This window comes from Ictalurus furcatus, chromosome 14, assembly GCF_023375685.1.
Source record: "Ictalurus furcatus strain D&B chromosome 14, Billie_1.0, whole genome shotgun sequence".
Lineage (NCBI taxonomy): Eukaryota > Metazoa > Chordata > Actinopteri > Siluriformes > Ictaluridae > Ictalurus > Ictalurus furcatus.
This window is the reverse complement of record NC_071268.1, coordinates 13,829,254-13,853,668: the sequence shown is the minus strand read 5'-3', so window position 1 is coordinate 13,853,668 and position 24,415 is coordinate 13,829,254.

Below are 24,415 nucleotides of genomic sequence, written 5' to 3'. Positions count from 1 at the left end.
CTGTATTTCCCTGTTCCCTAAAACCTCCATATCCAACTCATAGTGACAGACTCTGTCATAGGCTGTCAGCACTGACAGTGGTTTAATTGCACACATCATCAGACACACATACAGAGGAGGGGGCCATGGTGACCTCCCACAAATGGAACTGTGATTCGGCCTCTAAAATGTATCAACAAATTCATTGCTGCAATACAGATGGGCACTTTTGTAGCATATTCAGGGCATATACTTTACAGTCACTCCAGAGCTAAGAAATGTATATACTAGTCATTAGAAAGATGGTGAAAACTAGCTAGGTTTTGCCTCATTTTGCCAACTCTGGATTTAGCTAACAATTGCCAACTGAGGATGTTTTAGATTTTTGTCAACTCAGTTTTTCAAATTTAACAAGGAATTAAATTAGTTTTGTTTTATTGATTTTTTTTATATTTAAAATGATTGAATTATTTCTAATTCTATAAAATGTATAATCTATTCCAAGACCTGTAGAATCATGTGTAACATCCAAAATAAACAAAACAGCTTTTTGTAATAATTTCCCACAAACTGGTTCTGCAAACATCAAAATCCTTCCCATTCACACAGATCATCATTGCCAGTTTCCCTGTCAAAGAAGTTAGTTAAGGTGACCCACACTCAAAGCAACTTCTTGTGTGGGTGCGTAAGAGGTGGCAGGTCACTTCCTCCTGAGGTAAATGAGGGACAAATGTCATGCTCTCTGGTTCCTGTCACATGGTCAGTCAGTGTCTTTTCCTTCCCTTGACGCTTCATGTGCCAGCTCTCTATTGCTAACTGCTGCTCATGCTGGTGTCATTAAAGAGCCTCCACCTGATTCTGACATTAGGAGGAGTTTCCCACACCTCCCCCTTGAGCAGATCTGCAAATAACCCCAATCAGACATTTTTAGGGCCTGGGAAGAGGGCATGCGACAGTTAGGTCATCGTTGAGGGAAGTAGGTTTCTCAGCTGCCTCAAATGTAAATACAGTTATTAATCATATTGAAATGTACACTGAATCTATATCAGAGTATTATTCATTTGCTATATTTAAGAGGGGTGCAAGTAATAAAATATTGGCATTGCATTGTATGACTTTCTATAGCTCTGGGTCCATTAAGTCTGTTTGGCTTCTAAGGCCAAATAGACTTCATATAAAACCATAATGAACTTTTTCACACTATCTGTTGTTACCCAGATGAGTATGGGTTCCCTTCTGAGTCTGGTTCCTCTCAAGGTTTTCTCCTCTTAACATCTTAGGGAGTTCTTCCTTGCCACCATCGCCACCGGCTTGCTCAATTGGGATAAATTATCTGTAAATATCTGTATACTGTGTTTATACATTTCTGTAAAGCTGCTTTGAGACAATGTCTTGTAAAAAGCGCTATACAAATAAAATTGAATTGAATTGAATTGAATTAAGTAGTATCAAAGGAGATACAACATTTATTAAAATGTTCACCTTTTTCAGGAAGAAATGTAGTGTTTTATATCACTTATATCATTGGGCATCTTTTACATAAGCTTTTCATTTATACTGTGCAGTCAGAGCTGGATTGACCGGAGGCTCAGTAGATTTATGGAAGGTTTAGCAGCAGCGGGCCTTGTCCAGCTGCTGTTATAGTCACGGGAATCAGAGGGAGCAGTGCACTCCTCTGTCTTAAACAATGGAGCAATGAGTGCCAGGGAAAAAGATAGACAGAGAGAGAGAGAGAAAGAGAGACAGAGGGGTGCTGGGATCATGAGGCTGCACTAAGGGTAAGAGTCCAAGGTTCTGTAGCGTCTGTGGAGTAGATCAGGCCTGCTCAGGGCGGGAGAGCTCTGCCCTTATCATTATCATTTAGGCAGGTGCAAGTTGTGTGTGTGTATGTGTAGTGGTGTAACGATTTGAGACATTGTCCTTAACGTTGTTCTCAAAGTATTGAGTATTTCTCTTGATGTGGTTCCTACAGATTCTTTTTTATTTTGTTTTCTGATTGGGTAACATTAAATTGTGAAGAACCTTACTTATACTTTCTCAGGGTGCATCTTATATTAATATTTATTTAATTTGCTGAAGTATAAGGCAAAGTAATACATTAAGCATGTGATATCAAATAGGACATGTTGAAGAAGTCCATTGTAAAATTACTAACATATTCTCTGCATGGTCACATATAAAAATTTCAACAATAAATTATGCATTTGCTGTTTCTTTACAGAGACACTTTTGGGAACTTTCTAGAAAATTCTTGTACAATCCACAATATCCTCTTTATAATTCTTGGCTCTGGTTTGGTGCAGATCCAAGCACAATTCCCTGATGTTATTTATTTTGGTTGGCATGCAAACCAACATTTTTGTTGCTATTTTCATGGTCAAGGGTGGAGGAGCTCCAAAGGAGATGTGACATTCAAAATCAGCAGATGTAGGACACATTTTGGTCCAAAAGAAAAAGCATATGCCATCATCTCCCAAGATCCTCTTTTACCGCAGACACAGTGATAAGGCAGCGTTATCTTTTTTTTCCTGAGCCATTTTCTAAAACCCAGTTTCATGGATGATCACTACGTGTCATCCCTCTCCAGCATAAAAAATCGACTTCACCTGATTGCTAACTAAATACAACAGTTTTAATTGTTTTATCACTAAGATATGAACGAACAAATCAGCTGTGATTACTGAAGGTAAAATTCCCAACCAAAATAAGTTAGTATTTATATTAAGTAGTACATTTATGTTGAAGTGAAGGAACATAAATAGTGACAGGATTTATAATGCTGTTCATGAGGTCAAGAAAACATGTTATCCCTGCATCTGGGCAATTTTTGATGAAAATAGGTTTGAAAATCTCACTGTCAGCAGACTTTTAATGCCACACCCCCTTTCGCACCACTCCACTCATGTCAGCACAGTGTATTTATTTATGACCACAAAATATATATTTTGTGTGTATATATATATATATATATAAGGTTCCTGGTTGTTTATAGGGTTTTACTTTTGAGATATTTGCTGTATACAGGAAGCCTTGATATACAGCACTCATAGGTAGAATTGGCAAATATATCTATCTATCTATCTATCTCTCTCTCTCTCTCTCTCTCTCTCTCTCACTATATATATATATATATATATATATATAGAGAGAGAGAGAGAGAGAGAGAGAGAGAGAGAGAGAGAGAGAGAGAGATATTTGCCAATTCTAACTATGAGTGCTGCATATCAAGGCTTCCTATATACAGCAAATATCTCAAAAGTAAAACCCTATAAACAACCAGCAACCACCAGGAACCTTTTTTTTTTCAGCAACATCCTGCATGATCTGTATGAATGTAAGCACATAGGCTAGAGAGAACATGCTGAGGATTGACTTGGGACTTTGTACTCTGGAATTTTTTTTTTCTCTACTAATCACCTGTCAAAAAATCAAGTCCAGGGTCTCCCAACTACTATTCAAAATATGTTATGTTTTCACTATGTACTATACATTGGGTTTCATGATCAGATGTTTTCTTATTCTGACTGTAAACAATGCTAAAATTGATTTTCCTGTTTTAAGCCATACATTTCCTTTAAAAAAATATTTTAGTACAAAGCTCGTTTGAAAGAAATATCCTGCATTTATTATAACTTTTAGCAAAGACAGAGATAAGAAACTTCAATGGGCTAACACTGCTTCGGCGTTTCTTAATGACATGATGACAATGGGCGTGCCCTATAACATCACAGAAATTGAGGAAGTGCCAGGATGTATACGAGTGACATGGGGCCATGCTCTGGCTTGTCCTGCTGCAGATCCTGGAATGGTGTTTACTGTTCAAAGCCAACTGGGCCTTCCAGTTCTCGGCCACTTGATCGTGTTCAGCACAGCACAGCTCCCCCCCTTCAGCACAGCACTGTTCCTCATTGGCCACTTGTGTCGTCACGGAGACAACAGCTGTCTCTGGGATGAAGAAGCTACTTTTGGGGTGCCAGCCAGTCTGACTGCCTGCAACTGGAGAATCCCAAAGTCCCTCATGGCCTTCAAAACACACGCTCACAGGAGAGCATTTGGCCTGTAGAGAGAACAGTGCCCTCTAGAGGCCTGACAAATACCTTCTCCTAGTACAACTGCAGATAATCCTAACCCAGATACTGGTCTACTGAGCAATTTAAGGGTTAGAGATACTTTATAAGTAAACCATATCAATCATATATTCCCAATTTATAGTCAGTATAGCATTATGGGTTCAATACCAGTCTAGTTGCATTTATATTTATTACATTTGGCAGACACCCTTATCCAGAGCAATTTACATTGATCTCATTTATACAAGTAAGCAGTTGATGGTTAAGCTTCTTGATCAAGGGCCCAGCAGTGGTGGTGCTGGGATTTGAACTCATAACCTACTGGTCAGAACTATATGTCCTATGTGTGTGTCTGTGTCAGTTTGTCAGTGTGTGTTTGTCAGTTTGTCCATGTGTGTGAGTCTGTGTGTGTGTGTCCATTCTGTGAGACAGTTGAGCTGCCCATCATACTCTATGTAGAAGACCTTTCTCTAAGCTGCACCTGCTGCTTGCCCAGCACATTGGCCCAGCCGACTGGTCCAGGCTCTGTATAAGAGTCGGAGTCAGCACAGCCACCCCACTGGGATGATACACCCTGGCCTACAGCATAAGAGGACGCCAGCTTTCACAAAACCATGGATGTATGGACAGAATATTGAGGATTACACTTGGAGTAGGAGGAAAGACAGGAAGAAAGGCCTGAGAGTCTGTGTTTGGCCTCTGACCTGGATCAGCAGTCCACTTGGATTGTATTGTTTTCAAGAAGTATGTTAGAAGAATTGTATAGTATTATTGCTAATGGATGTTCAACTAAAGCTTATGATTGGTGTTAAAATATTATATCTTATTAGTAGTTAGTAGTATATCTTAGTAGTATTAATAATTAAATATAGTTATCTTGCTATGTTTTATGTTGTTGTTTTTTTGTTTGTTTGTTTTTTGCTGATACAGTTTTAAAGCAATAGACGTTTGGACGTAAAGTTTCAGGTCTCTGGGAACTTAGCAACTGCATTTACCGATATCACTGTACATGTAATATTTATGGCTAACACTGTATCCTTGTGTCAGCAGAGCATTTTTTCTTTCTTTCTATCTCCATCATCACAGAAGATACTTCTATGAAGACAACCAGACATTTAAATATGGACATAATAATATAGTTATAATATCTTGATAGTGTTAAGATAGTGTTATAATATTTTTCTGTCTTCCTAGAAGTCAGCAGGCAGGGCAGGTTATATAAAAATAGACAAATGGTTTAGGTTTCAGTCCAGGTCATCATGAGACAGATCTCCAGTAAAGAATGCAGAGCCATTGCAGAGGAGAAATAGTTTGTGCTGCAATGTCACTGTAGGCCTGAAACATGTTATGACGCTGTATTCACTTCACCTCTTCAGACATACTTGGATAGGATTCTCTCTCTGTATTTCTCTCTCTCTCTCTCTCTCTCTCTCTCTCTGTTGATTGACAGGCAGGGCAGGTGTGGGTTGTCCCACAATCCCCTGATCTCCCCACCTGTTCACCGCACGCTCCCTTCAGCCCTTGACCAGATGACCAACTTTTTTTTTTTTACCCAGAAGCCTACAGCAGCAACTGTGGCCCTTCATAAATAATGACTCGTCCAAACACACCCTACCTAACACAGACTCTCTCTGTATGAACTGTTAACCGAAGGTTACTGGTGTAAACCCTGCTCATGACCTCTGACTCCTGACATCGTATTTTATCTCATTGAAATACATTGGGTATGAGCATGGCTAAAAAAACATCTAGAAAGAGTGACTCATGAACATCAATTCTTCTTTCTATGCATATTCACAGATTATCTCCAATATAACATTTAGAATCATTTAAATTTGCATGTAATAAATGAGCTACATTTAATATGAATGAACAAATAGCCTAATGTGGGTAATTGCTTTGTAAGTGAATATTTGACCCCACTTTAATTACCTTTCCTCACCACTGTAATTACCTTTCTCATCAATTAGCTCAATGAAAGTCATAAAATGGCATATTATATTTGTCATATTTTGACTAACTAACCCGAAAACCAAGCATAATAACTCTTTCGATAAGGCAATTTAGAGACGAGACAAGGTATGATGACACATTTTAGTCAGACATTACTCACTGTAACATTGATATAGCAACAATTAACGATTAATCCCTATATATTTCTACTTATTTAATTGGGAGGACAGATATCTTAATAGATCAACAACAACATATTAATAGCCTAAATAATCACCACTCAAATCACAAATATTTGAAATGTACTAGGTATGAATCATGATACAGAGACTAGTATGTTAAGAATGTCCTGCATGTGGCACTTCTTATAGTCGTGGTGTCTGCCTATGAATTTAAGTACACAGTGTGTGTCTGAGTGTAAAATCGAGGTTAGGAGATAAATTTGGGTTCCCCTAAATAAACAGTAGAAAACTATGAAAGCAGATCTTTGCAAACATACCAGTGCCAGTTGGAGTCATGTTTGGCCCTCTGAGGGTGGCCTCATTATGATTTGAGAACTAAACTGGAAAGAATGTCTCTGTTGAACAAGCCAGTTTCCTCACCGTGCAAAATCAAGTGAGGTAATTCACACTTTAACAAGCGATGACACTATGCACAAAGTATGAGAACAGTCATGGCCACTATCGATGACAGGCAAAAAGGATTTTTACCCTTAGATTACAGACAGTGCTGTTCACACATTTTAAAGATGCACTGATGCTCCGAACACAAGATCCTTTTTTATTTATGTCAAAAGAATCCAGCAGATTTGTCTTTTTACTATAGGGCCATCACTGTAATTTTAGAAGGTGAGGAGTTCATGAGACATTCAGTCAGGCAACAGCACAGCGCCGGCTGCATGCAGTCTCTCTGAATCTATGCTCAGCTTTTGAGTCAAGACTCATTCATGCTGATATATTATACGTCATCCATCTATAACAGTGCAGTCATTCTCTTAGTCATTTGCATTCACTCATACTGAAACTGATGATGGATTTGAAAGAGTATAATTTGACCTCATTCAAACACTTAATCAAACAAAAATCCAAACAGATAATGTAAAAGTCTGCCAACTGTTAAAATACATCTGAAATCAAACATGTCATTTTTATGATGAAGTGCTCTTAGATGACTGATTCCAATTATATAGATTGAAGTTCAGATCAAATTTGGTAAGACACTGCAAAAGCCACATTTAAGACAGAGACTTTCTCAGTTCCATAAAGAAACAAATAATAACTCTGCTAGTTAGCAACTCAGCAATTCATGTCTGAGAGTAAAGGGTAATGTGGTTCTTTTATCCAGATAGTTTGCATGCTAAGGTAGCTAAACTCATTAAAGACACATTTAAACACAAATTCAAAGTGATCATTTATAAGTCTGCCAATTGTTAAAGTGCCCCTAGAAGGACATTTTTTTTCTCTCATTTTTATGGTTAGGCCTCTTTTATAGCTATTTCCAATTATATGAATGTTTGGTTCCACACTTTTAGACTAACCATGCTCAAGATCACAGGATAAATTGGTAAGGGTCATTCCATCTCAAGTGGTCCAATACAGGCTGCTTGACTGTTTTTAATTTTCCTTCCTTTTTTTTTTTTTTTTTTTTTTTTTTTGAGTGATTACCTCTGTGTATTGGCATTGCAAAACCACCAGTTGTTTAATTAATTATTTTATTTTACTTGGTGTACCTATGAGGGCCATCTTTGTGTCATGGCACCCACCAACTTTTGGCTATACAGCTATTTATGGAAACCTCAATATCTCGGCCCAGGTTGGTCCTAGCTCCTCAGAACAAAAACCGATCTCTAGAGCACATTACAAATACATGTACATGTACATTTATAAACATTTTGCACATTCATGTTCCTTTGACTTAGAACTTAAGTCCAAATGTAATGCTCAGGTTTGCTCACAGTTCCACATTTAGGGTCAATTTATAATGTGAAGGGTTCAAGTCTCAGTCTTAATTTTTTTTTTTGGGGGGGGGGTACCTAAGTATAGTTAGGTAACATTTCAGGTTTGAGACTAAACATTTCAGGTTTGACACTTTTCTCTTTTTTTTATGGATGTGAGAAAGTGCATTTAAAAAAAAATCCCCTCACTTTCTGGTTGAATATCTCTGCAGGGTGACCAGAAACGAACCTGAACTTTTCACAGAAAATCTGCTGTAAAAATTGTGAATTTGAATTTGGAAGTAAACTCTGCAGGACAGTGGTAGTAACTAAGCCAGAGCTGTAGTAACTTGCTGTTTTTATCAGGTGAAACAATACCATTGCTCTGTTTATGACACTGTTCATTTGTAAAACACCCAACTGAACACTGTACACTTCCATATTGATAAAATCCATTCACACATACCAACTGTACACCTGTACCAACATGATAGATCAGACGGTTTTGGCTACTGTTAAATAAAAATACAAATCAATACTCCTATACTGAAATCACACCCATGTGTATATAATTATTGCAAACTACTTTATTAACATTTGGCTAGTCACCTAGCTATTTGGGACAATAGACCAAGTCCAGATTGTAGAAATATGGGCATATTTGGATTTTACAGAATTTCTCAAGAAAACTTTGACCAAACATTTGTCAAATCATTTCCAAGCAAATAGAAAATCCTTATGTGTTATCACTGACAGACACGGTGGAATTTCATAATTTCATATTTATGTATAATCATAAATTCTGGAATTGTTCATGTAGAGATTTCAGTAGTTTATTGGGTGTTAAAAACCATTAAGAAATTTGTCTACATTTAATGGCTTAAAACATGCGTATATATTTATATTATGTACTTACCTAATAACCCAAAGTGACCTTTTTGATTCTTTTGTATTACTTGGGTTACTGTTGTGTTATAATGTGTGGCCATGAGAGAACAGTAGATACTTACTGGAAATGTGTATACTAATGTTTTACTGGTATGAGCACTGAGAGTGTATGACTCTGCCTCTATCTGGGTTTGAAGTCTGAGTGTGCCATGTTGGAATTCTATTCTTTCAACATGCCAGAAAGCCTCACTACACACGGATTATCCAGCCAGTTTGAAAAAGATGTGTGAAATTGTGATGAGCACGGAAATAATAGAGGAAAGTGTGTGTGTGTGTGTGGAGGGAGGAGGGGGATCTTGGTGTGGGTTTGTGCATGCATGTGTAACGTATGCCGGGTGTCGCACGCTAGTGTGTAAGCTGATATGTAAGTGTGTGTATGCCAGTGTCATAGGTGTAATGGTAGAGCTTCAACATGTTCCTCTTATTCCCAAGGCTTTATTGAAAGATGCATAATAAAATACTTTTGCTGATTAGTTCTACTTTTTAATTTTCTTTTTAGAAGGAAAAAACTGAAAAAAAAATATCAAATTTTACACAGTGATATGACATGAGAGCTCATTGGCTGAGTTAGATAAATTAAATGTATTTCATATTGCCTATTTCCAAGCAGCCTTGATCAATTTAACCAATAATAAATATAAGAGCAGTGTGAGGATAGGCACAGGAATATTGTTATGTATGAATGATTTATAGGAATAATTTTAGGATCTTTCTGGAACAATATTTATTTTGAGTATTTGTCTAAAGTAATGTGCATTTTTGTTGACCATGCTTGTACTGCATTTGTGATTATTATCTTAACTTACTAATAAAGAAGAAGTTTATAGGAGTGTGGTGGCCAGCTAATATTAAATAATCATATATACCATATAAAATCACCTCCAAACTATTGGAACAGACAATTCATTTGTTTGTGCTTTACACCAAAGACATTTTGATTTGAGATCAAAAAATGGATATGAGTTTGAGATTTCAGTTTTATTTCCTTGTATTTACTTCTAGATTTGTTCTAAAACATGAAACATAAATTATCTAATCCATCTTCTATACCACTTATCCTTTTCAGGGTCACAGGGAACCTGAAGCCAATCCCAGGGAGCATCGGGCACAAGGCAGGGTACACCTTGGACAGGGTGCCAATCCATCACAGGGCACACTCCCATACACACTCACACACCCATTCATACACTACAGACACTTTGGATGGACTGAGGGAGGAAACCGGAGTACCCTTAGGGGACCCCCACAGCACAGGGAGAACATGCAAACTCCACCCACACAGGGCCACAGTGGGACTCGAACCCCCAACCCTGGAGGTGTAAGGCGAACGTGCTAACCACTAAGCCATTGTGCACCCTGAAACATAAATTATGTAAAACGTAATTTAAAGTAAATAACACTTAATATTTGTTTGCATATCCCTTGCTTGCAATAACTACATCAACCCTGAGACTAACTGACATCACCAAATTGTTGGTTTCTTCTTTTGTGATGCTTTTCCAGGCATGTACTTCCACTTTTCCCCCCTGAAAAAGTCATTTGTTGAGTCCACAGTGTGTTTTAGATCATTGTCTTGTTGCTTACTAAAGTTCCTCCTGATTAATTTGGATGCATTTCTTTGTAAATTGGCAGACAAAATGTCCCTGTAAACTTCAGAATTCATTCTGCTGCTACCATCATGAGTTACATCATCAGTAAAGAATAATAAGTCTGTTACAGAAGCAGCCATGCAAGCCCAAGCCATGGCACTACCTCCACCATGTTTCACAGATGAGCTTGTATGTTTTGGATCATGAGCAGACCCTTTCATTATCCACACTTGTTTCTGTCATCAGCTATTGTTTTTTTGGCTGACCCATTCGGTGTCTGTTTCTCAGTACAGCAGTGGTTTAATTTTTTTCAGGACATTCCAAACTGCTTCTGCAATGCCTCTGATTGATTTTCCCTCTTTTCATAGCTTCAAAATGATTAGCTTTTCTCTCATCTTATCTCTGATCTTCATGTTTGCTTATCCTTTTTAAAAACAAATGCAAATTTCACAGTTGAACCTGAAGTCTAAAACCAGAATAGATGTTCAGAGCTATTTATTGTTTAAACAATCACTTTAACAGGGAACACCTATGTAACAAGAAACAACTGTCAGTCCTATATTCCTATATGGTTTCTATATTTTTGTTCACCTACAAATTGGGTGGTGTGATACAAAATGTTCGATGTCATTTAACACATCTACATGTAAATACCAGGAAATAAAAGCTGAAATTCTCATATTCATCTTTTGATCGCAAACCCAAATGTCTTCCATCTACACCAAAAACAAATCAATTGGCCTTGCTATTTCAGTAGTTTCTGAAGGGAGTGTATATGCCTTAAAATGTAATGAGATTTTGTTGCACAGAGAAAAAAACATGTTAATATTTTAGAAGTACAACTCTTAGGGTGTTACAGTAAAGTGGTATGGTGACTATGGCATGCTGTGATCATTTCATCAAAAATAATGGCTTACTGTTACTTTATGCCTTACTGGTATGGTTGAGCCCTGATATAGATTGACAATTGGAAACTTAAAAATGTGAAATCCAAGCTATCAATCTATTTATGATTAACCGAGAGGTTTTCTGTCAAGAGACATTTATTTACATTGAAAGAAGGAGTCTCCAGTGTTCTTAAGTTTTCTGCCACTGGAAAGTCTTCAGTACGGAGGACTTTGTGCTTTGAGTTTCTAGGTAGAGACAGAGAAAAAAGGCTGCTGAGGGAATGACAGTTTATAGCTGCCATAATGGAAGTGATGACTAACTTGTTTACATTAAATATTGGGTTGTACAGTTATTCCTCATTAATTGTTCACCTTATTTCTTCATTATAGATCAAATGCAAGTGTGTAGACTAATTATAGAGCAAATAATCTGGTACGTCACACTACAGTTTACAAGAGCAATGCACAATGTAATGTACTCTTACTTCTTTTTATCCTTGACTTACAGTATATACTTGACCTTTTATCTTTGACTTTGTCTGTTCTGTGACCCTTAGAATATTTTCTTATGTTACTGGGCACATGTATAAAAAGCAAAGTGAACGCCTTCATGAACTATCATTTGTCATATCATTATAAGGTCTACATAAAGTATACATCCAGATATTTTATTTGAATTTTTTTTTTTTTTTTTTTTTTTGCTTTTGTGAAAGAAACATTTGCAGAGCTCCAAAGCTGTGCTGTTGACAGATCATCGTTTAATTAAAGGAAAGCTTGTGAGATTCCATGTGACCATAAATACATGTCTAATACAGGATGTCCTGTAAGTATAACCTTACTCTTACACCTTATTGCAGGAAGATCTGAGGGCTTCTTGCACAGCTGGGCTTCTCGAGAGTGGCTATTCGACAGGCAGCTAATTGGGCTGCTGTGTGTACAATCCTCAAGTGACTTTTAATCAGGACATGTTCAGCTTATTTCCTCATTACAGATAGTAGATAAATGATAAATGCAATCCAATTAAAAGTGACTGTGCTTACTATAGAAGGTTTAAAAAAAAAAAAAATTATTTAGCAATAGCAAATATCCTTCATTGATTAAGGGACATGCTGTAGTGTGACCTGTTGGATCGGCAGGATTAATTGTATGTGTATTTTCCTTGGTGAACCTGTCAGGAGCAGTGTTTTGATCAGAGAGGCAGATTAAAGGATTGCAGTGGAATGTAAACTCTAATTGGCCCTGCAGCAGGAGGGTGAGAAAAGCCTCTGGACAACAACTGACTATATCTGAGTTGATTGAAAGTAAAATTAAATGCTGTATTATAGATACTTTGTAGGGAAGAATTATCTTCAGAAGTATCTTGGCCTGGATGTAAATAAAGAAAAATGTGTATTAGCTCATTAACATTCCAACTTCAAATTGTTGTATTGTGTTTTGTGTTCCTATTCAATGAATGCAAGCATGCACATAGATATGCACCCACACACACATACACACACTCACACACCATGAGGAGCTGACGCAAGTTGTTTTATTTCAAAAAACTGTCAGCAACCACTAGCAAATCCAGTTGAACATCTGTACCTTCTCAAACATGGCTGTACTTTTTTCTTGGTCAATAAGTCTCTCTCTCTCTCTCACTCTCACACACACACACACTCCATCCAGTGGTCTTCTGATGGGCCAACACAGCTTTCATTTCAAAAAGCTGGTGAAAATGGTCCCATGGTCTACAGCTGGTCCAGAGGACCTTACTTTGAAATCAGAGCCGGCTTTCGAGTTGTTTGCATACCACATGTAAGCAATGTGCTGGTTCGAGGAACCGCATTAATTAATGGACAGGATCATGCCGGTCCCTCCAAGAGACACAGTCTCTCACTTGACTTCCGCTTTCTGTGACTGAACACATATAAGAAAAATCTTGATGTTGACTGTCTAACCATTCCTATAGGCAACGTTTATTTTTTAACCATATGAAGACACACAATGTAACATTTAATTTGTGTAAATGTCATCTATTTTTGTGTTGAGGAGTGTTCTGGATGCAACTGTAGTCTCATTACAAATGTATCCCTTGATCAAACCAACAGTAGCCCCTGTGAATCAGAGGTGAGTGTATTCAAGGTGTGGATCCTGTTTCCCATCCCAGCCTCCTCTGGAGTTCCTCTAACAAATGGGGCTTCACTCTTAACCATGTATTAGTAGCTCATTAGCATCCAACTGAGAGCCCTTCACACTCTGACTTTTTCACTTCTGAATATCTGGGACATACCACTTATTATACCCACCACCCTTATATCCCATAAACACTGTAGTTGCTCAGTGTCAGGAGAATTAGAGGTCCTGCTCTAACGGGCTGAGTGTGATATCCAACAGTTTGTGCCCCCACTTTCTCTCTCTTCTTTACTCTCTACCCCCCAGAATGAGGCTAGAGTATTAAGCAATTCATTCCTTTCTGTGGTTCTCTTAAAGCATATTTTTCACTTATTATTTAAATTCCTTTATCATGGTTGTGCAGAGAGGATATCTCTAATCTGAATAGTACAGTATATTCACGTTTCTTTCTTATTCTCTTCTTCTATGTTTAGGACAGATGCCGAATGTCTGAAGTGTCACAATACTTCCCAGCCATCTCTCATTATCCCATGCAGATGTTAAACAGCCAGCCAGTGTGAGTATTAAATGGCCTCAAATCTAATCGATATCAAAACCCTATTAAGACTCAAGGGAAACACTAAGCCCTATGCTAGCTCTCAGATTTCACCCACTCGTAAAACTCTAGATTTTTTCTCTCTCAAAAGCCAGTGTTGCACAGATCACACGCTGTCCTGACTTCAAAGCTGACTTGGCATCAGAGGGCTATGCTTCCACGGCCTCAGAAGGTCTCAGTTCCACCTATTCTCTCTGCGTTAGCATCCCTAGATAGTCTGGCTGGTCTGTGTTTGAAGTGTATAATCAAGTGAATCACGCTTTAGCTTTTATCTCACCGTGAGGCCCTTCGTTTTGGGCCCCTGAAACAAAAGCATTAATAAAACCCGTTGGCAAACAGTGTGTCCAACATGGAAAAGTGATCCTGGACTGGTATTACAAAGGCATGGTTAAGGGGAATCGAAAGATTAAGTAATGGTTGTGTCCATAATGACTTTAAAGCAGTTAATCCTCTCCATCTGTGTCTGGCAATTGTTTGATATTTATGGTTGATCATCAGGCTTAATTGGTTTGTTATTCTTTATGAATGGCATATGAATGGAAGGTAGTGGAGTGTTTAGTTTTTATTCAGGTCCTTTATTGTTCACACCATGATACTGGTTTCATCTTGTGGGGGTCCCCAACCCATTTTCTGGTACTTTTTTATTAGAGGGAATTGTATAAGTCTGTCAGAGGGTCATTTAGAGCAGACATTTTAAGCTGGATGGTAATGCTCAGTGTGTTTCAGCGTTAGAGAGGATTACTGATATATTAGATCAGAGAGAGTTTCTCACAGCAGAGCAGAACTCAGTTTATATCTGTATGAAATATGAGTATATGCCTCCTTCCAGCTTGCTTCTTTTAACACAGCTAGATCTGGAATGTGTTAATTAACCATTGTTGTGATTGACCTTTCTCTGGCTTAGTTCATGGTTGAATCCAACATTCATATAGTACTTAATGGATCTACAAAGCAGTCCACACAGCATTCTTAAGACTTTTTCCTGTATGACTCTTGATATCAGGGTATTGCTCTGAGTGCGTCACCACATGTGTCTCATGGCTGATGGCTCTGCAAGACTCCACCTTTAGCCCATTTATGTGATGGATGGGTTTATGGCTCTATTCTTGTCTTCAGTGTCAGTAGGAATCCAACCATGCAGAACTTAGTAGGTGACCTTTCTTTATCTCTCTCTCTGTTTGTTTGTTTTTTAAATGGGTGACTCGTATAAGATGGCAGAGTATAAGATGACCCGCTATATTCAGTATCTTTTTAAATAGCCTTTTGGCAGATTAGTCTGGTAGACGATCCAGCAAATATAATAGTGTGCATGCTTATCTTTATTGCTAAACATTGTGTATGGAGGTTGTGTCATGCTTGTACTGTATAATACTTAAAGAAATCTTGCATCGCTGTTGTCATCATTAAGAGAAAAAAATCCAGAAAACTGTGTTTATCTACATGCATTTGATACATGAGATTCTGAGGTATGTGTTTTTATGCTTTCATGAATTTTGTCCATCTCTCTTTACTTCATAACCTTACAGGCACATCACTCTGTAGTAGAATAAAAACTGACCACCAGAGGGCTCTGTGCAGCATCAGCGGCCTGTACACCAATGTTTCTGAGAACAATGCTGAATATTCCATCTCCAGTTTTCAGTTAAAATAAAATCAACAACGTGATAATAGCAGTGTGCAGGCTCAACCTGGGAGTCTACCCAAACATCCCAAGCATTAAGAACCCACATGCATTCACATCCACAAACAAAACTATGAGCCATAATCAATAAAAACAACTTGATCCCAGAGACATGCAGTCTTCAAACAAGTGCTGACAGCCCTCACTGCATGTTCAAGACTTTAAAATGGGTTTTAATGTTGGTGGAGTATTAACTATGTGGGATAGAGATAGGTGACATGGGACATAGCTGGCCCTATCTGTAGCTTGTGTTCAGTGGGATCTGCGCTGTGTTAACCTGCTACAAGTTACTGGCCATGCAGGCTTAACGACCACCGGGGCCTGTGTAATGCTAAGCAATGGTAATAATAATAATAATAATAATAATAATAATAATAATAATAATAATAAACTGATGAATTTATATAGCACATTTCCATTTAATTTTTTTTTCCATTTTAAACAAATCATTAAGATAAAACCAATTGACACTATTCATTAATGAACGATAAGTTTATGAAAATGTGGTGTGCAGTCTGAGAACCCCATATTAAGGTCCCTCTCTAATAGTATATATTATCATAAAATTCATTTTTACTTTCAGTATCATCCTTTACACATGACCATATATAATATTGCACATGTATTGTACATTATATGTTCTGGTAGGCTATAGAAGGATGATGTGGAGCTGCTGTGTGCCAGCATGCAGGAACTTGGCCCCTCTCTGCAGTCATCACAACCCCTCCATGCTCTTTGTCTGCCATTAAAGCTCTGAGGCTAAAATCGTCACAGTATGCTTTTCCTCTATTCGTTTGGCTCTCTCTCTTTGCTTGTGCCAAGCAGCTAAACACCAGTGAAGCCTCAGTCAGAACAGCCAGTCCGCCAACAGCAGCTTAAGGCAGTGGGCTCACAGCTGCCCGAGTGTCTTGTAAAACACAATACAACACTGAACAAATGCACCAGAAAAGGAATGTGAAATGATAAACACAAGGGTAAAATTAGATTTGGTTGTGAATTGCTTAAACTATATAAAGTACTGTTTAAATGTTCAGTGCTGAAGAGCTTAAAATCAATGTTCTCTTTAATAAAAATAATTTTTAAAAAAAACATTTTGTTGCAGATACATAAACAGATTCTATGCCACTTATTAGGATTCAAAACATTTGAAGGAAGCTGTTAAAAAACGTTTCCAAAGTAGTGTAGCAAAGGTTGTTTTTTTTTCTATGTGAATTGTGCTACCAAAAATTACTACACAAAAATATATCATTATAACAAATGAACTCAGCTTTTATACTGTATTATGTTTGTTAATGGCAAAACCCCTTAAATGTGTTGTAGCGTGTATGTGAAAACATTAACAGAATTTATATACCTGCCATTAATGTGTAAATGATTAACCAACATATCATGGATCAAATGATCAATGTGTAAATGATTAAACAGACTTATTCTAATGTATAAGTTGTACTTGTGAGCTTAAAGTAGTGTGAGGCATTCTCAAATATTCTCATGATATTAAACCTACATCATGTATATTGTTGCATATCTCACAGTTGTATCAAGCCCAAAATTGTATTTATGTAATACAGATAAACAGTTGACTATAATGCAGTTATTAATACACCCATAGTAATAAACAATGAATAATAGCTATGAAACATGAAACCAATAATGATATATACTATGAAAATGCATGGCATTTTATATACTGCAATGTTTATTATGCATTATGAATTGTTAAAAAAATGTAAACAGTTACTATAGCCTTCCTGTCTGGCCAGTCTCCTCTAAGCTCTCTCTCATTAACAAAGCGTTTGTGCCCACAGAATTGCCACTCACTGGATATTGTTTGTTTTTCACACCAGTCTGTGTACCCTCTAGAGATCAGCAGTTTCTGAAATACTGAAACCAGCCTGTCTAACACCAACAGCCATGCCATGGTTAAAGTCACTGAGATCACATTTTTCCCCCATTCTGATGTTTGATGTGAACATTAACTCTTGATCTGTTACTGCACTATTTTATGCATTGTGCTGCTGTCACATGATTGGCTGATATTTGCACACACTAACCATCCACTTTAATAGGAACACTTATACTTCTGCTCATTCATACAATTATCCAATCAGCTAATCATGTTGCAGCAGCACAATGTTTTACAGATTTTTTTTTTTTTACCATGCCATGACAATTATATTCATTTTCTTATATTTTTATTATACATGTTCTATGTGTAATGCATAGACACATATGACAGTATGACAAATCTCTGCTTCTCTGGCACCTGTAGCAATGAGCTGTCCTCTGCTGCGCAGGCAATTAGAAATGCTGGTTAAGCATAGAGTCTCCAGGGAGAGCCGCAGGCACTGTAAAGCCTCTCAGTGAACTCACACACTCACATGCATCCAGCCTGACGCCCCCATTTGCCAGTAATCCTTCACAGTTCAGGCAATGTAGGCGTTGCACGCGAAAGCCTCGACACCCCATGCCAACCACCTTTAACACCACTGACCTAAAAGCATGACAGACACACATGTGCATGGATACACACACACACACGCACAAACACACACACACACACCACATCACCCCGTACACATGCAGGCCTTGTGTGGAGGATTTCTCTTCATCTCTCATTTTTTTTCCCTCTTTTTCATGGGGGCATCTTTTTTTTTTTATTTGCTCTACGACATTTGTTCATGCAGCTGAACATGTGCAGCACAATTTCTTGATTCTTCCAGGGGCAGACAGCTGCAGTGCAAATTACACTAAAGCCGTTTGCTTTGGGAGGATTAGGGCCATACAGTGTGTGTGGAGTGGAGGCAGGGGGTTCAGGCTTCCCCATGGGCCATATTAACCCCATCCGGACCAAAAAACACAACAAAACTCATGCACACTCAGCACCCTCACTGAACACTGGAACAGGGCATGAGACTCCTACTGACCCTTATGAAGACAAGAGAATAGCCTAGATATCAATAAGTCACTCTAAAGTATTAAAGGAAGTAAAAATCATGATCAAACTGATTTCCTGTGATGAGATATATGGAAATGTGCTCTCAAATACGTCTTATCAGTGATTTTTAACTATAAGTTTATTTTACTGTATGGGTTTCCTGGCCTTGGAAGGGCAGATTCTAAGCCACCAATCTACCCCACCCTTGAACATGAATCATTTTAGCACCGAAAATATATTGATTTCCACAGGAAGACGTTAAAACCCCCTGAAAAATTGTGTCGGTAATATGACGCCTTGCAGCAGAGTGAAGGGATTTTCGTTGTACTAAGAGACTCTTGTGTGTATGGCTCTTGCTCCCCCTTCAATCTTGTCAAATTGGCAAACTGTGCCAAGTAAGGAGCCTTTTATTTTGGCTTCTCGTGACTGATGCAGGGCCAGGAGTCTTATCCGACTGGGCAAGGAGTATGATACATTTGTTCTGTTGACAGACTTCGATTAGACCTTCACTGACCTGAAAAACATGAAGAACGTGCTAAATTCCCTTTGATTCCATGTTAAATGGCTTGAGTTTGATCAGAAACAGGGTAACAGATCAACCATTTACAAAATGGTTACACAGTTCCTGATTACAGAGCATAGAATTTTATAGAAAGTATCGAACAACAAATCGGTTTTAGAATAAAGAATACATAAATGATATCACTATTGCCGATGTTGAAGAGGTTTGAAAGCATTTGTAGTATGCTTTCAAACAATTTGATATGTTTCCATAACTTTTACCAGGGGATATAACTCAGTCAGGAAGAATTCTGACAGAGCACCATGTCATTGCATTTGTATGCCAATTTGGGTTTCTTCCTCTTACTAAGACTGAAGGAATTTGCTTCTCACCTATTGTAAAGGCCGTTTTTTCAGAAAAGTAGTGTTAACAGACAGATTCCATGTGTTTTGGGGTCTGGGGCCATGATTCCATGCTTTACTAAGAAATCCTACTAGACCAAATGAGGTAGAGAATGGTTAGTGCCATTAATCAGCTGTTTGCTCTGTCAGATTAACAAAGGTCAGTTCACATATTCTAGTAAACCTTTTAAATATGTTTCTATTTTTCTAGACATTGTGTAAGCAGGTTGAGACACTTGTTTCCCTTCTGTGAATCTCTCTCTGTTAGAGTCAGCTTGATGAATCACTACAAAACAACACTTTTCAAGAGGCTTACTGAAGATGTGTAGACAACACTTGACCTGGGCTCAAGCAGTGCGAAACCTTACACCACCTCTCTGGTGAAATGGAACCTGTTAGTACCCCACATCTGGGTCATGGCAAGTGTAGGTGGTGTGTATAGAGGTTCATGTTTGTGGTCATGTGAATGTGTGTGTGTGTGTGTGTGTGTGTGTGTGTGTTAAACCTGTATCACCTCAGTGATTAGAAAACCATCTGCAAGTATCTAGGTGTCATTATCTCTTTGTGGGACTGTGTAGACATATGAGTGTCTTTATGAATGCCCACACACGCTGACAGCTTGCTCATATTTATTTTGCTGTGCAGTGCAGTGTTTTCGGATGCCTTTCTTCATCATCTATGCTGGGATCCTTACGGATTTGCTGTCAGGGCTCGGGAATGGGCAATATTTTGGGGAATTGAAATAAGTAAAATACATAATGCAGAAACACACAATAAATTAGCAAAAATGCTATTTTGTAATTTTGTCTTTCATGATTTTAAAAACAGTATGTAATTTGTAGTCAGAATCCATTTGTGTTCTGTATTTTTGTACTTTTACAATACAGAAAATGCAAAGTTTGATGGCATCGTGTAATTGACGCTCATGCGATTCTGGTAGATTTTAGATCAGGCAATCACAATCACAAGAACTGCTCTATAGCTAGAAACTTTGTGCAGCACCATAAACTTATCTCTGAAGGCAGCACTTTCCATTTGTGAGCAAGTCAAGAACAGCACAGCAGCTTCCAAATGTCAAGAAGGAAATGGAGACATGTGCTGACTTATTTGTTTCTACTGAGCATGTTGGAAAATCCTTAACTGCTGTTGTTTGATATTTACTATATTTTAGTGTATAAAAAAATTTACCATGATCAGTAATTCAATTAAATTCAATTTCGTCATGTATTGGCTTTAACGATAGACATTATCACAACAACTTTACAGAAATTCAGGTCTAGATCTACTTTCCAAATGAGCGAGCCAGAGAAAGAAACTTTGACAGGAATCAAACTCAAAATGTAACCCATATCTTCCAACTGAAACCAGATATTGAGAGTTAGTGATAATGCGAGTAATTGCAGGATATGTAATACAGGGGAAAAAATTCTAAAATCTAAAAGATTAAAACAGAATGTTAGGCATAAACATAATGTGAATACGAGTCTTAGCTCTAAGACAGGTTTTTAGTGGACTATAGTACATGCCATTTTGAAAATTGCAAATCTCTAGGGAAATATAATCCATTGAACCATGAAGGTGAGTCATAAATGCAAATCAGGTCAGTTATTAATAGTGTACATACAGTTTGACAGGCACCAATATATAACACCTTAAATTACTTGGGGGAAAATGATGGTAATAACAAAACGTCCTAGTTTACCAAAACTCCCTATGCACAGTAACCATCACACCTGTACTTTTATTTAAAAGAGGAGCTGTTAGCAGATTGCATGACTAAAGAAGAAGATTTTTAGGCTAGACTTAAAGATTGAGACTGTATCTGATCACCAAACCCAATCGTAGGAAAAAAGTAGATTATTTTCATTATTCTAGGATACAGGACACCCTGTAGAAGCTGCACATTTTGATCATTGCAAATATGATGGATCATGATATACTGTAACTTTGCTCAGGTACTGTGAGGTGAGACTATTCAGTGCTTTAAGGGTTGGTTACAGTATTTTGTCGTGCAAAGTGAAACTTTACTGGGAGTCAGTGTAGTGTTGATTAGATAGAGGGAATATGATAAAACTTTCTGGTTCTAGCAAAGACTCCGGCTGCTGCATACTCACCTAACGGAAGGTTGTAAATGTATTGTGCTGTACGCCAGACAGCAAGACATTACAGTAGTTCAACCTAGAGGTCATAAAGGCATAGATATTTTTTTCTGTTATGTAACAACATAATATTTCTTAGCTTAGCAAAGTTTCTGATATGCAAAATGGTTATTCTAATAATATTATCTATGTACATGAGAGTCAAACATGAGACTGGAGTCAATATGAATGTTCTCCAAGCCTCATTGTATGAAGTCTGGTGTTGTGAGTGAGATTTCTTTTAGTGAAGGAAGGACATTGCCATTGACCTTTACTGATAGGTGTCAGGCTGGTTTTCAGAGTGAGACACAGCGGCTGAGGGAAGCCAAACATTTCCTAACAAAGCCCCTCCACTGGGGAATTCAGCCTCGGGAGCAGCTGCAGAAACAAGAGCCCTACCTGCAGATGCACAGAACTCAATCTAGGAAGGAGCTAGCTTCTAATCCTTGAATGTTCCTTGGAGAATTGTCAACAACTTCAAACAGCACTACAAAAACCGAGGCCAGGATTTTATGTCTGGGACTTGGTTGCCAAGATTTTTTAAGGACATGCAGATGCTTATGCAGTACAATGGAAGGCACAATGTGTTAAAATTGTTCCTGATACTGAGAACCACTGCCTATGTTTTTTTTTTCTAATTCTGTATAACAAACTGTAGACATTCCTATAAGAGCCATAACACAATCGTAAGCAGCTCAATTTATTTTCCCAAATAGCGCTTCTTAAATGATGAGCCTGAAGAGTATGTAATTAATATCATAAGCCACTTGTAGAGTCACAAGCTTGCTAGTATTTGCATAAATATTGAGCATTGTATGTATGTCAGGATAATGATAACCTGCCTAAACATATTGAACCTCTACGCACAGCTTTAATCCTCTTGTTTAGTTTCAGTTTGTGAGCAATTTTAACGTTTTTCAAATTCCCAAATTTTCTTAAATTGCTATCGTTTATGAGCAATATAACCAATATCTATGGAAACAAACACACACTTTCGTAGTCATGGCGATCACAGATGTCAATAAAATCTCAGCCCTTAAGCACAAGTGTTATAGTATAAATATTATTTTCAAAAATGAAATGATATGATTATGAAGTCATCTACAAAAAAAAAAGTATTGCTCCGCAATTTACACTAAATGGGTCATTTTGGCTCAAACAGTACATCAGGGTTAATGAAGGGTAGAGAGTCTTCTGCTGAGGAACGGTTAGTGGTTTATGGTGTTGGAGGTGGTGTGTGGCGTGAAGCGTGCCATGGACAGGGCTGCAGTATCCGTGGCGACCGCAGAAATGACAGCTGCAGGTGCCGACACAGGGCCTGGAGGAGAGCGGACGGCCCAGTGGCAACTGTTGGCCTAATGCTGCTGGGATAAATAATAAAACAACTGTTAGATAAGGACTCCTATTCAAGTGAAAAAGACAGGGAGAGAAGAGGAGAGATGGGGGAGGTGAATGAAAGGCATAACCCATGGCAGAACCCTAAATCCGATCATCGCCCTTTGGCAAGAGATATCATGGTTGAGGTTTAATTAAACAGATGTTGCGATGAATATTTCAACTTGGGAGAAACTAGATATGGAGCGAGGTGATGTAATTTACAGAGGGATCAGTAAATAAGGCCCAGAGCACGTGTGGATGGGGTGCTGAAGCTGTGGTAGTGTCATGCTCCTCAGTGACCCCGTGTCTGTGTGTGTGTGTGTGTGTGTGTGCATGTGTATGTGTGTAGAGTTCCACTAAGAGATACATAAAACTCTTTTAATGACAGGTATTGTACAATTTTCTGTAATTCAACACATATTAAATATCAAAAATGATAAATTAAATTTATTTTGTAAATATGACAAAAGCCATAATTCTCATAATTTTAATACAAGCTGATATTACAGGTGACTGTTGTGCTGAAAATGGAATGAACAGTGAGAGATTTGCGTAAGTGTGTAAGTGAAACGTTTGAAAAAAGGAGTTTATGGAAGATTAAATATTTATATATCATACTACATTATTGCTGACATCACATTTGCCTTTTGAGTGAGGAAAGGACACACACACACACACACAAACACACACACACATATACACACAGAGTCTAATTATTATTATCTTTGTTGGCTATATCAGCTGACGTGTATTGATGTAAGTTAATAATGCTATGTCTAATACCATAATGCCATCTGACCCAAACCCAAACCTTAACCATAGTCCAATATTTGTTCAGGTCATCATGCAGACTTTTGGTCCCCACAAAATAGTAAATACATGTCCAGACAAATACTAACACCATTGCCCTCTCCTGGTACTGAAATTGTAATACATGCCAAGTTTGTCTCCTGTATTAAATTCAGTGTATGTACTGTATATGTTTATGAAATTATACTTTTACTATTATTACTACTACTTCTACTTCTATTAGTAATAATATTACTACTATTAATACTGCTAATTCTACTAATAGTACTATTACTACTTCAGTGCTACTTTTACTGCTACCGCTACTGCTGCTAATAGTAGATCTACTGCTGCTACCAGTACTACTACTAGGGATAAGACCATGGAGATTTTTAAAAAGCATTCAAACCATGTTAACGCCAATTCCATTAAATACAGTAGCCAGAAGGTACTTAAGTGCTGGTGTAATATGACCCTGTGGTGTGGTGCATGCCAGAATTCTGGCAGTATCATTCTAAAC